Source organism: Hemibagrus wyckioides, linkage group LG11 (genome assembly GCF_019097595.1).
Source record: "Hemibagrus wyckioides isolate EC202008001 linkage group LG11, SWU_Hwy_1.0, whole genome shotgun sequence".
In the NCBI taxonomy this organism is placed as follows: Eukaryota; Metazoa; Chordata; class Actinopteri; order Siluriformes; family Bagridae; genus Hemibagrus; species Hemibagrus wyckioides.
In genome coordinates this window covers 27815852-27830308 of record NC_080720.1, presented here as the reverse complement: position 1 = coordinate 27830308, position 14457 = coordinate 27815852, and the positions used below count along the sequence as shown (strand labels likewise).

General features: G+C 38.9%; 1 protein-coding gene across 1 annotated transcript in view; it reads right to left on the bottom strand.

Moving 5' to 3' along the window:
* LOC131361394 (axin-2-like) overlaps window positions 1-8514 on the bottom strand; it is a 31509-nt gene extending 22995 nt beyond the window's left edge. The window contains exon 1 of the mRNA XM_058402462.1: window positions 8473-8514. The gene's annotated coding sequence lies outside the window, so the exon portion shown is untranslated. The remainder of the gene's footprint in view (window positions 1-8472) is intronic.
* Between the last annotated feature and the right edge of the window lie 5943 nt (window positions 8515-14457).

Here is a 14457-nt window from a genome sequence, read left to right as displayed (position 1 = left end):
TATGTGGAATAACTGAGTGGACCGAGTATGGTACATTCATATCCTTGACCTGACTTTTCCAGAATAAAACTAGAAAAACAAAGCAGCCATATTCAGAGGCCCAGACAGAGCGCTAACAATACGAAAGAAACGGGAGAGTGTAAATGAGAAGACAGATGAAAATAAGAAGTGAGAGAGAGAGACAGAGAGAGAGAGAGAGAGACAGAGAGAGAGAGAGACAGAGAGATGAAAGAAACCAAGAAAAAGAAGGCAGAACTGAGCTCAGTTGTCAGCAGAATCAGATGGCTTTGGAGCCAGCAGCAGGCAAATATACAATTAAAGTGTGGCGTTAAGACTGGCTTTGAAGTTGGACATGCTTCCTAACGCTCTTACAGTCGCAGAAAGAAGCCATTCATCCTGCTGTTCCAGCCCGTTAACGGGATAGACTTAAAAGGGCCAATTTGAAGAAAATAAGCAGAGTAAACTTTAATTCCGACACCAGATCCGTAGTGGGCGAGTATCATCATAACCGTTAAAGACAAACCTGATTTTCTGTTCAAAGTTACTGATGTGTGTGTGTGTTAGTTGGGGGGGTTATTAGTCTATGCCTGTGTGTGTGTGTGTGTGTGACACAGCTTTTCAGATTAATTACGACTCCGCTCTTCGTTTTTAATGTTGCTAATCGTATTTTGTGGTGGCTTAAAAGTTTAATAATGTACAGGAATCGTTTTTGATGTTCAGTGCAGGGGGGAAGGTGGCACAAGAAAACATGTCTTTAGAAGATTAGTCCCAGCAAGTGATAGCCACAAAGCATCATGGGTTTCAAAATTTGCATAAAAATGTAGAGAATATAGCAAGCGACGGTGTCCGGGTGTTCTTAGTCGAATGTTAAAGTTTCTATCACAATAACTTTTTAAATCACAGTAACAATATTGCAGTATTGTTCTTTTAAAGACAATTTTGTTGTATTGTCAACTTGCTGTAACAGAGTAATGGCACTGCTATATATATATATATTGTGATTTGCGAAAAGTTTTCAGAACTCGTTACCACTAGCCAGATGAACGTTAGTTAATTAAGGGTGTAAACTTGATACGTTAAAACCTAAACTATACACTGAGAGAAGTTCTATTAAAAACTAGCACAATTTAGAATTTCAGTTGAACTGCAGGCCCTTCAGGTACATCATAACTAGTAGTCCATAATTTGATTGTAGATCAAAACTTATACACATTTCACTGTCACAACCCAATCAGAAGCGTGGTCCAACTTAAAATGGGAACATTACGTTCATGATACTCCGAAGGGCAATATAATATTACAAACAAACCCTGCAGCATATATTTACCACTACTCACTGGTCATTTGTCTTCAGAATTCCTCTTGCATATACGCTGTTGCATCCATCCATCCATCCATCCATCCATTTTCTTTGCCGTTTATCCCATACAGGGTCACAGGGTAATCCTCTTATCAAAGATAGTTTTCCATCTATCTATCTATCTATCTATCTATCTATCTATCTATCTATCTATCTATCTATCTATCTATCTATCTATCTATCTATCTATCTATCTATCTATCTATCCCTCAACCTATGCATAAACCCATCCATCCATCCATTTTCTCTGCCACTTATCCTATATCTATCTATCTATCTATCTATCTATCTATCTATCTATCTATCTATCTATCTATCTATCTATCTATCTATCTATCTATCTATCTATCTATCTATCTATCTATCTATCTATCTATCTATCTATGCAGGAAGCCTGGAGTTTATCCCACGTAACTTAAGACACAAGCTGGGGTACACTCTGGACTGAGAGCCAACCCTTCAAAGGGCTCAATCACACACATTTACACAATACGGTCAATTTAGAGATGCCAGTCAACCTACAGTGCAGGTCTTTGGACTGGGAGAGTCCAAATCCACATACAGGGCGGAGGCAGGGATCAAACCCCCAACCTCAAAGATGTGACTATATCACTATATCCCCCAAATAGGACTTTTGTTTTAAGTTTTTAAATAATGCCTCTGTTGAAACTAAATCTATCATAGTTGCTATTTAAAGTCAAATTATGCTAGGATAGAACATATGTTCAGGTTCTTTTGGTTTAAATAATTTCCATCTTTTATCATTTTTTTCAGTTTGTAAAATAAACAAATACTCCAGCCTACACTGGTGGCTCACTGCTGACACTGCTGTGTGTGTGTGTGTGTTCAGTTGGACAGAGTTGGCTGAATATCATTGTTCTGAACATAACAAGATATTGTGTAAGTAATACATAGTATTATAATTGGTTATAGAACAATGATTAAAAGATGGATTAAACTTTAAAAAAGATTTCCTGTCACCATCCTGAAGTGACTACTTTCAGGTCACACCTCCTGAAATGTTTTATGGTCTTTTTTTGCCCATAGTAGCAATGTGTATGTATTAAACGATTTAATCCATTAAACATTACATTTTAACATTGTGGAAAGTCCACAAAACAAGTTTCTGTTACTATTCATGTTATAGAAGCTATAAATGACCATCTCTCACTGAGTATCTTGAAGATAGAAAGCCAGAGAAATGCAGCTTGTTACAGAGAAACATACAGTAGTAAGCCTGAAGACTTTTTCAGAAATCTTCTGTTACAAAACACTGTTACTAGAGACTCTTTACACAAGCACTAAATATATATCTCACCAAAAATTTGGAACAATTCCACACTTCTCAGTCCGGAAATCTGTGTCTATATGAATGAGCTGTTACTATACAGTAGGATCGCTCGCATATGAGAACGTTTATTCATTTAAACCTTGCAAGTGCTGCTGTGAAGAAAATAAATGATTACCTGCTGTATATATTCAGCGTTTACTGTATAATTCCACCTACGTACACTGATTATTTTAAAACAATGTTCAGATCTCGAAGCTGTCAACTGATTTCATTTGGATGAAAAAGAGTGCAACATGAGAGAGAGAGCAAGCGCGAAAGTCCTTTGACCTCGTTCTGACCACTTGGAAATCTCTCTCTCTCTCTCTCTCTCTCTCCAGAGATTATCCCTCTCTTTGGAGAGCAAAAGAGAGTGGGAGATAGAGAGAACTGCTTTGAGATTAGACGGCTCGTATCGCAAGATGGAAGCTCATGTCAGCCTTTTTTTGCAGCTGTGGAGAGGCACCGTGTTTCGAAACACTTCAGAGAGCAAGGTGGAGCGGAGAGAGAGACAACAAAGCCGAGCGCCAGGTTCTGAGCAAGCCTCCGAGAAGCTAGCTGCAAACGTATTCCCTCTGAAATCATCAAGTAAAACAGCTCCTGATGTACCAACATGCTAGATGTGGGGATTTTTTTTTTGCATCCATTGGGGTGGAAGACAAACATAAAAATAAATATTTTAAAAAGGGGAAAAACACAGCCGTGCACAATCTGTAAGCTACTTTTTTAGTAAAGTTATGAATGGTTGACATGATGCACCAGGGGCGGGGTTAGTACCTTGATTTTCTTAGGACTTTGTTATTCCCTATACAGATATTTTTGTTTTGAATATGAACAAAGTAAAAGGTGCCATATGATGGGCCGACAAATTGAAGTACACACTAAAGCACTAACCTGTCCCATCATGCCTTAGTGAATACAAGGGGAGGGGCTTGTAGCAGATAATGGACAGTTTGTCTGCAGTTCTGCTTCTTTCTAAACTATACTCTTATTGAACTGTATGTGTGAAAACACCCCGGAGCAGCCAGAAAAGCGTTCACCCTATCATCAGGTGATCGCGAGTGAGATGATGCCAGCCTTCTGTTCGCAAACTTCGCAGTGCTCTCTGGATGCCAAGAATGACATTACTAAGTCTCACCTGTCAATCAGAGCAACATGAATGAGTACCGGATGTCTGTGAACTCATATGTGCAGATGCGGGAGTTCAAAATGTAATGCTCTCCTCCTAGTGTGTTTAGTTAATGCAGCATAAGCAGGAATTTGAGAAGATTTGGCTCGGACGAATCAAATCCTAGCTGTTGTGCAATAGGAGAGAAGTTACTAGTGAGCAGAAAGTGGTGGTGACTGGAGTTCTTTAGTTCTTTACAAAATAGTATATCCTCAATCAACTTAATACCCATTATATAATATAACTATTTATTTAACACAGATAAAATTTAGCTCTCCTTTTAACCTTCTCCTCAATCCTCAGGTGTAATGTCATATTTTTAATGATCTTCTGATTGAAAGTTGAGGTTTCTACAGGAAAACGCGTAGGAGCAAGGGCTTACGAATGAAGTGGGTGCGCAAGATATTTTCACTTCATCCGACGATACAATCCATCTTCATGTTTTAAATGATTCATGTGGTGTAAATGATAAGAATAGGAAATCCTATTTCCAGACTGTAAAATCTACCTCATCAGACAATGAAATTTTCTCATGAAAATTTTACTGGGGCACAAAAAAGTAAAAAGGGGTCTAGAAAAGCCCCTGGATATGACTGTAATTATATATTTAAAAAAAAAATGTTTAAAAATGGACATTAGTATGAATATACATAGATAGCTCGCAGTTAGTACTTGTATGTAATTTGTACACGTCTCCCACATTTTAATTCGTTATGTCCTGGTAGGTGAATCAAATGAAATTAGTCTCACCCTGTTACATTCTTGAAGGAGTTTCTGGAGATTAAATAAGATCAAAGATCCCTGAAAAAAGGGACTCAAGCAGAATGGCTTTGCCTGTTATTGCTTTAAAATGAATTTATTACGTGATAGTAAAGGTGTCGGGGCGTCGTATATTAGGGTGTTTATCTGTTAACACCTGAAGTGATGAGTTTATACAGAGGGCGTGAAGTGTCTGTGGTGTACGTGCGAGAGGGAGAATGAGAGAATGTGTGACAGAGTCAGAGAACAATGTGTGTGCATGTGTGTGTGAGAGAGAGAGACAGAGAGAGAGAGAGAGAGAGAGAGAGGGAGTAGCCAGATTAAAATTGAAACAAATTCCACATTAGAACACTATGATATTCATGATAATTAGGTTCACAAATACTTATTAAGTATTGTTGTGTTTTTAATAGCCGTCTGTGCATTCGTACATTCTGTACCACAGCAAGGTCTTCAAGTACCAAGGTCTTTCAAAGACAATAAGTCAAAGCTTAAGTGAAAAAAAACAACAAAAAAAAACAGAACAAAACAAAAAGACAGCGATTACTGAGTCAGGGATATTTTTACAACTTATTTTTAACAGTCATTAAAATGTCTGTCATCATCCTGAGACCTAAAGAGGAATTTTACCTGAGGTACTTATTTGAGTCACACAAAAATCAAGCTAAAAATGGGCTTTAGCATTTACATTTAGCAGTAGAGTAGCTTGTATATCGATATAGCTAGCATTAACAGAATACTGGATATTTTTTTATACTCAATGTTTTAATTAATTACTCTCATTTACAATACATCTCCAAAGTCTTATTATGCACCAACAACATGAACAAAAAATGTGTTGAAAGTATGAGGAGTGGAGAATAAGCTTTCACAAGTCCCTGCTTTAGTGGTTAGCAAGCTAGTTTAGCGATTAGCAATACTAATTTTGTATGTTTTAAATAACAATGCATGGGCAAATGGTTGATAAATTAGTATATCTCGTTGCTTTTAATTGAGTTAGCCTAGCCACTGCAAATGAAATCATCAATGAATGTTTTTTCTTGCTATAGTGCTAGGTTGTAATTTAGCTAGGTTTTTTTTGCTTGCGACTAGCAAAAAAGTAAAAAATTAAAGGGTGTCTTTATGGGGTGTAAAGTGGCTTTAAACTCCTTTAAGCAATGCAAATGGATGTTACAGACGTCTAATTTAAATTGTCTTTATAGTTTAAAGAAGATAAACGGTATAAGTTATTTCACTGGACCTGCAGTAGTTTTGCTATATGTTAAACAACTTATGCTAAAAAACCCCAAGATGGCCACATATACTGGGATTGTAGTATTTACCCGTTCAAAGAACTTATAATACTAAGGTCACAATGTGTGCTAGAGTTCCTAAACACAAAAGAGTAAGCAGAGCAGGAAGACTGTCAGTGAAATAACGTCTCCTGACTGGAATTTTAATTGGACAAGAAAAAAGGAGTCCCATGATTCCGACGAGGACCAGTGCTTTACTTTCTCTCCTCCGCCTCCTTTTCTCGCCCAAAGCTGGAGATATGCTCCACTTGTCTCACTCTCTACTCTCTTGTCTCACTCACCTCCTCCTTTCTCTCCTTCTGTCCCTCTTCCTGTCCGAGCTGGAGGGGGTCATTAGATTACTGTAATTACCGTGATAAGGAGCATCGGTCAAAGAGAAAGAGGAGGAAGTCGGGCCGCTCAGCTGTGTGTGTGTGTGTGTGTGTGTGTGTGTGGACTATTTGTTTTTCCTCATGAAAGAGAAGGATGGAGATCAAAAACCTCATCACCAGCTGTTTCTGTCTGAGATCCAGCAATCTCGCTAGTAACTGTGTTACAGTAGGCATTCAAGCTCCAGCACCATGATGGACACATGCTCTTGAACCTCATTTTCTGATTCAAAGCAAAGTGATATTAATATAATTTGATAAAACACATTGTCTAAAACTATTTATGCTCCTAGAGCTGCCCTGATTCGAAAACTCTTCTGCTTCGGGAATAATCCTGTAGCTAGAACGTTCCCATTGATTCTAGACTTGCCCTACATCTAGAACCACGCTGCCTTCAGAACTCTTCTCATTCCAGAAACTCTCCAGGTTCTAAAACTCAAACGAAATGGACCTGTTTCTAGAATCATACGTTTCCATGCCCTTCTTTTAAAGCACTTTTGCAGCTTATAGTACTAGCCTGCCAAGAACCGTTCCACTTCTTGAAATAATTTGCTTTCTGCTATAACCCCATATAGAAGAGTCCTGCTTCAAAGTCATCAGGTCTCTAGAACTATCTTTGTGACCAAAGGTTTAACCCCTGCCCTTAGAACTGTGCAGCTTCTAGAACCACCCTGCTTACGTTAGAATCCTGCTTCTGTCCCCCACTTTTTGAACTTCTGTGCCGCTAGAACTTTCCCTTTTATAGAAATCTTCTTCGTGTATAATTCTTTTGCTTCTGACCTTTGTCTAGAACTGCCCTGTCTAGATGTGCATTGTTTCTAAAAGCCTTGGTTATGTAACTGTCCTACTTCTAGAATTTGCCCTTCTCTTCTAGAACTGTTTTCCTTCCAAAATCATGTTGTTGTTTTTTTCATGTCAATTCTTTTATTTACAGAAAGGTCTAAAGTCTAGGTCTGCCATAATTCTAGAACTCTCCTATTACTAGAACTTACCCGTGTCTAGAACCTTCCTGCTTTCAGAACTGCCCTGCTAGAAGCATCCTATTAGTAATACACTGTTAATATTTCTAGTAATCACCTGCCCTTAGAACAGTTTGGCTCTTAAACCTGCCCTATTTGTAGAATTGCCTTCTAGATTACCCTGCAAATAAAATCATATTGGTTCGAGAACTAAAATTACCTAGAAGTAACCCACTTGACTTTAGACCTGTTTTGAATATTTTGTATTTATAGCATCAGGAAAGTTCTAGAAGTGTGAAAGTTCTTCAGAGGACTGGGTTACAAATGGTAAGGGTGTATTCTGCTTCTACAACACTCTTACCACGCCTAATACAGTCCTGTGTAGAACTTTCCCACTTCTAGAACTTTCCTGATGCTACAATTTCTTTTCTACTGAATCTATCACCCCTCTAGAACTGTTCTACTTGTTGAAGTGCCCTGACTCTCGAACTGTTTTTATTCTTGAGTTAACCAATTTCTAAAGTTCAACCAATTCTAGAAATGTCTAGCTTCTACAAAGGTCATGATTCTAGAACACTCCTTTCAATTGTTCTTATTGTTTTGGTGCTCTTGGGTTCTCCACGTTCCTTCTGATTCCTGTCTACGCCTATGACTCCTATGACGTTTTCAGCTTCTGATTATAGATGTACCTTCAGTGATCCCAACTGCCTGTTCCCTGAGCTCTTGCTATGCTTTTTTTTTTTTATCCTCTCTCAGTACTAAGCATCTGAATGCAGTGCCACTTCTTCATACTTTCAGTTCAGATGTCACACTTCCAGACATTTCCAGACATGTTGGCAAGCTTCCAACAACAATAATAAAAAAGGTAAAACAAGACAGGTTCCTGGAATATATTCTTAATGGTGGCACGGCGTTTCATTTCATTTCATGAATGTAACTACTCAGAAACAGGTTCAGTCTGTTGTGTATCACAATGAAAAGGTGACACATAATTTATTTTTATGGGCACTGGGATAAACAATCAGTACACAATTATAAGGCACTATTAGCATATTTCACCTGTCGTTATCTGTTAATAAAAATATGACTCATCTAACAAAACAAACCAGCCTCGGCACAGTCCTTCTGAAAACAGAAAACAGCATGGGAAGCACAGAGAGCACAAGAAAGCCAGAACCATACAGCAGTCTCCCATGATGCCTTGCTAGGTGTACAATAAGATGCTGTGCTTGCACTCACCCTTCCCAGCAGACACTGCGTATTTCCTGTCCATCTTTAGCTTCTGGACTTCTTAAGACACTTCCGCCACTGCAGAGAGCAGTAACAGTTCAGTAACAAATACTGTATATACACCCTTAACCTTATTCTAGTCAGCCAAGTGTCTCTGGTGTGTCTTTAGTCTTGCACTGAAGCTATGAGGCTCTGGTACGCTACATGGCCAAAAGTTGACCGTAACCTGACTGCCTATATGTTGATGCAAAGTGGACATCCAAAGTGAATGTCTATGTATGATTTGGCATCGTGATTTTTCCTTCAGTGGAACTAATAACATAAACATGACAGTGCCCCTGTGCATAAAGCATGCTCCATGAAGACATGGTGTGTTAAGTTTGGAGTGGAAGAACTCAAGTGTCCTCCACAGAACCCTGACCTTAACCCCACTGAACAACTTTGGGATGAACCTAAGCACCCATTCCCTGTTTATGTTAGAATCCTCCTTCTGCCCCCAAATATAGAACTATCCTTCCTCTAGAACTTTCCCATTTATAGAAATCTTCTTCTTGTATAATTATTTTGCTTCTGTCCTTTGTCTAGAACTGCCCTGTCTAGATGTGCCTGTCTAGATTGTTTTTAAAAGCCTCGGTTATGTAACTGTCCTAATTCTAGAATTGCCTCTCCTTCTTCTAAAACTCCTTCCAAAATCAGATTGGTTTTTCAGCTCTCCTGGAAACTCTCTTATTTACAGAAAGGTCTAAATTCTAGTACTAGAACTTACCCGAGTCTGGGACTGGCATGTCAACTTCTCCCTTGACACCCATGCCCAACCAGTGCTGGTGCTCCTGTGGGTGAATGAACACACATATCCTCAGCCACAAGAGCAAAAAAGGTGAAACATCTCAATATGAATGCCAATGCTTTTGGAAAAGTTTGAAGTGATGTAGATAAAAGTTCACTTTTTATCAACTTTCCCAGCTACTGCTTTTTGTGGCATTAGTATTATGCATTAGCATTAGCAAGGTTCTATCTCCCACTCATTTTTCACCCAGTTAGTACTTTCGATCCTAGGCAGCAAAGCTTAGGCAATGTATTTGTTAAGAGAAAACATGGCTCCAGTTGCAAGATGGATGTGGTATTGTTATGTTTGATGCAAATTTGTTAGTTAGTGAATTTAGTCTTATTTATCCATGTGAAAAAGCAAACTCTGCGCACCAAACATGCCTAGGTTGATCTATTGCATCAAAGTATTTCTATTTTTCAACATGTTCATTGAAATATCCCAAATACTAAACATGGTTAGTTTTTTCCCCCTATACAAATGGATATATTTTCAAAGTTAATATTGATATCAAACCCAGTTCTGCTCTCTGAGATACCCCAAGTGCTTGGATATAACCTGCTGAAATTTAAAGGTGTTATCTTCAACCACTAAAATTCTGTGTAAAGTTATCCAACAGAGGGAAAAACACATGTCTCACACTGAAACTCAACAGACTTATTTTATATCAGACTTGCTGCGATAAAATAATTCATTTACTTACACTGATTGAAAATGTCTTGTGAATCGATTTCCATTCTGCTGGTGGAATGGAACACTAGTGTACTTGTAAAAAGGGTTAAAAATGGCTAGGGGAGGCCATCAGTCAAAAGTCAGGCACTGGGTAAGAAGGGCATTAGCTGAACAGGTGAATGTAATGTAATTAATAGTGTTCATTGTGATATAGTTTATTCTTTTTAAACTACAGTGTTGAGGTAAGGACATGTGGGACAGGTTAGCGTCTATTGCACCATCCTATTTGTTCAGTAAATACTGTTCATCTTCTGACACAATAGTTACATGAAGTACACAGTGTGCAATATCTAATTAGGAGGGAAAAAAACTTTTTCTTTCACTTGATGAGTCAAGATATATGACCCTGGGAGTGCCTCTTTTATATGATAATATACTAATTAGGCTGTACGTTTAATAACAAATGTTTGAATAACAAAAAGGTGTGTCTAAAATCAGATTACCTGTTGAAGAGAGGAGGGTAGTGTTTGCCAGAACTTGCCTGGACACAAACATTCATCTTACTAAAAAAAAAATAAAAAGGAGCGGGATCTCCTCTGTCAAAGACATTCCAGAGGCAGTAGTTGATCCTCCTCGCTTTCATGGCACCTTTTCACCCCACGGCACAGGAAATACCATTCTACCTATTCTTGCAAACCAGTCCTCCCCCTATTCATTACAGATCTGGTTTTGTGTAGGGCCATGTAAGATTCCTGATGATGGCAGCCGTTTCTGGCTCGCAGCTCTTCCTGGCACAGTCCCATATAAAAAGCCACCCTGTACAACCCCCCTTACCCCCACCCCAACGTCCCCGAACCCTCTCCATCTGAATGAATGGATCACACTCGGATTGATTTTTTCCTGTATTTCTTCTATTGATTCCTGTGCCAGTCACGTGCATTCCCTCTCAGGTGTAACGTAATCGGTACCTGTGACTGCGGCTCGCTCTTTCATTCAGCACTAAAGTGTGGGAGGGGCAGAGAGGACAGTGTGTGCCAGTGGTGATGTAACGCCCATTCAGCCCCTGGTGAAGTGTCTGGTATGACATCATCAAGCTCGAAACCAGGATATGAGCTTATTTAAAGAACAGGATTTATCCAGGGTTAAAGGATTTAACAATAAGCAGGAAACTAGGTAAAAGTTCTGAGGTGGAAAAGTGATCAGTGGAGTTATAGATAGATAGATAGATACTTTATTCATCCCAAAGGGAAATTCACAAGACATGCAAGATACTGTATGCTTGTACTTACCTCCTTACAGGATAAACACAATTACTAGTGTCATAATAATTCTACATATAAGTCTTTCCATATACCATGTTATTGTGTTATATAAGTAGTATTAACATGTTAAATTACTTAACAGCGTAACACATTTTCAGTTCAGTGTCTATTTTGTCATAATTCAAGAAAAAGCGCTTGGTTTGGTTTTTAAAATGAAGCAAAAATACAAATTGTGCAAGCAGTTAAACCAGCCTTACAGCACTTAAACTATTCTTCGATGTGATTGGTCAGAAGTTGTTGATTCATTTCCCATTTTTCAGTTTGGACAGTAATGCTGAAAAGGAAATCAGAGGTTTTTGATATCAATGTGCTCCTTCTTACCTTACTGTTTTTATAGTAACCCATTCATAGGAAGTTTATGGTTGACTTTAAGTCTAAAAAGTGGATTAAAAAAGAGGAAAGTCTTCAGAACAGAAAACTTTTCGGTTTCTCAGTAATTTGATAAAAAAAGAGAAAAGAATACAAATAAGGAAATTTTAACAAAATAAAAGTTGACTAACATACAGTACATTCAAACACCATGAAATCTGAGCACTTAAAAGGGAAATAAATGAAAAAGTCTTATTGTTGCCAAAAACTGTTGGGAAAGTTTTCAAAGACTCTGATTGTGAAGGTTACTTGTTGAGAATTGTTTTTCAAATGATTGTATTCTTCCATGTGGTTGAATAGAGATTTCATTCTTTGGCCTCAGTCAGTTTAGTATGGCTGTGTGCATGTTGTAATTGAACTTTCAGACTATTAATTACGATTTTTTTTGTCCTAGCTTTTGTCCAGCACAATTGCAGGGTCCGCTGTTTTTGTAGCGGATCATTCAAAATTTGGCACAGGTTTTATGCAGGATGCCCTTCGTGTCGCAACCCTCCCATTTTTTTTAACCTGGGATTTGGGAGTTAACTCATCAGTGGCTGGGGTGGCGCCCTGCTCGGGAATCGAACCCGGGCCTCGGCAATGATAGCACGGGATCCTGCCGCTGGACCACCAGGAGGCCACGGACCATTAATTACGATCACTGATACATATTGATAGATATGCATAGCGAAATTTCAAAATCAGAATGTTTTGTTTGCAGTTCATACTTTGTCCATGGCTATATTAGAGGCCTGTCTTGTCCAATAAAAGAGAATCAAAAACTATGTGTGCTGGAAAGATAAAGAGTTTTCTATTTGTGTAATATAAAGCCAATTACAGTTCTAACCCAACAAGTCTCTTTTCTGTCCATCGGACCGAGAAACACAAAGATGCCGATAAAAGCCTGAGCTATGTAACTTTGAAGAGAGTGTGTAAAAAGATGGTATTTTTCAAACAGCTCTGGAAGTTGAAAGCCTTCGCAGGTTGTATTTGATATATGGCTCTTTCAGCAGCGATTCGAAAGGAGCCGCTCGTAGTCGAGCGAAAAGGAATCAGAACCTTAGAAGTTGCAGTCAAAAGCTTCTCCAAGCTTCTCTTTGTCTCGACAATATTCATCCCGCTTTTCTAAAGAGTGAAAACTGTAAAGAAAAAAGTTCTCCTTCAAAGTGTTTGAGAACAAAGCAGTACAATCTTGGTTAGGTAGTTGAAAAAGCTCCTGAAGTTTTGGACAAACCCAATAAGAACCAAAAGCTTGAAGATGCCCAGAGACAAACTTTAACAGTGTGTGTGTGTGTGTGTGTGTGTGTGTATAGACCGAGGTTCTATCTTGCTGCCCTTGCAGTGTTGCTTTCCAGCAGATCAAGAGATCAAACGCCAGTGAAAAAAAAATCACTAATCTCACCATCAAACAGACATTTCACAAAACTTTCAACTCCGCCATGTCGCTTTCATTTCCAAATGGGTCCACAAATCTGCAACAGTGCTTCTGCTCAAAGCAATCTGACGGGTGAAACCTGCATTCATCGGTGTGCGAGAGGCAAATCTGACAAGAAATGTTCACTGATTCATAGCTTGCAGAGTCTTAGTAATGAATTAATGATGCGTGGCCTTTAATGTTAACAAAGAGAATGGAAGACACTTTGAGAACACCGAACCTTCAAGCGTATCAGCGAACGCATCTATTTTTTTTTCTCTCCTATCCCCTGATTGATGGGACCATTCAAATGGAGCACACCTACTCGCTCTTCACACAATTTCCCACAAAGCTGGTGCTTAAAAATTCAGACTGCTTCATCTTTTTCACTGAGCTACACCGGCCTAGTTTTTCTTCCTGATAAAGCAGAAAGCTTTCTGTATTTACTACAAAAGTGCCTCCGCACATGAAAACACACTGACAGCGTATCATCTATACAAAGCACTCGTGGCCACGATTTAAGTTTTGCAAACTTTTTTTTTTTTGACAGCTGTCAGCCGAGAATATAAAAAACTGGCACACTACGTTAATAATATGAGGTCTCTCTAGGAAGACAACTTATTAAGGTACAACTTTGTTATCAAAAAGGCGACCAGACCTTTATGCAGGGTTTAAAATGAAAGGGTTTGGAATTATTAGCATTTTTGTAAGGCTAAAAACCCTGGTTCTGAAGCTGACAGGAAGCTAGGTGAACTGCTTCAACAGTCTGGGCAGTTTGTCTGATAGTTATGTGCAAAAAGTAAAAAGTCTAGGCTACTTCTAAGCTACTCGTATGTTTGTCAACTTCCCAACACTCTGACTAAATTCTTCACTTCATGCCAGCGTCAAGCTTTAGACAAGTTCAAACAGGAAAACCAAAGAATATAGCAAACCTTAGTGAAATGTCCTGCACTGGCTGTGGCTAGGTATGAAATATCAGTCTACACTTTGCGTTAGTGCATAGAAGAAGGCTTTATTTAGTCACATATACATTACAGCACAGTGAAAGTTCTTTCTTTTTGCATAGCCCAACTTTCCGTCAAACATGATGCAGCAGCCCTGGAGCTAAGAGAGTTAAGGGCTTTGCTTTACTTGAGGGCCCAACAGTGGCAGCTTGGCAGTGCTGGTGCTTGAACCTCAATCTTCCAATCAACAACCCGGAGCCTTGACCACTTGAACCACCACTGCTCCCTGCTTTTTTTTTTTTTATTAGAAGAAAAATACGTATAGTGTGGATGGTGTGAGGTATGCTGTTGCATAAACTCGGTGTGAGTTCTTTAGGACTGAAAGCAGGTATAATAACCACAGCAGTCCCACAGCCGGGTCAAAACACTGAAGCAACAGTAGGCAAGTGGTGGACTGTATTCACATCT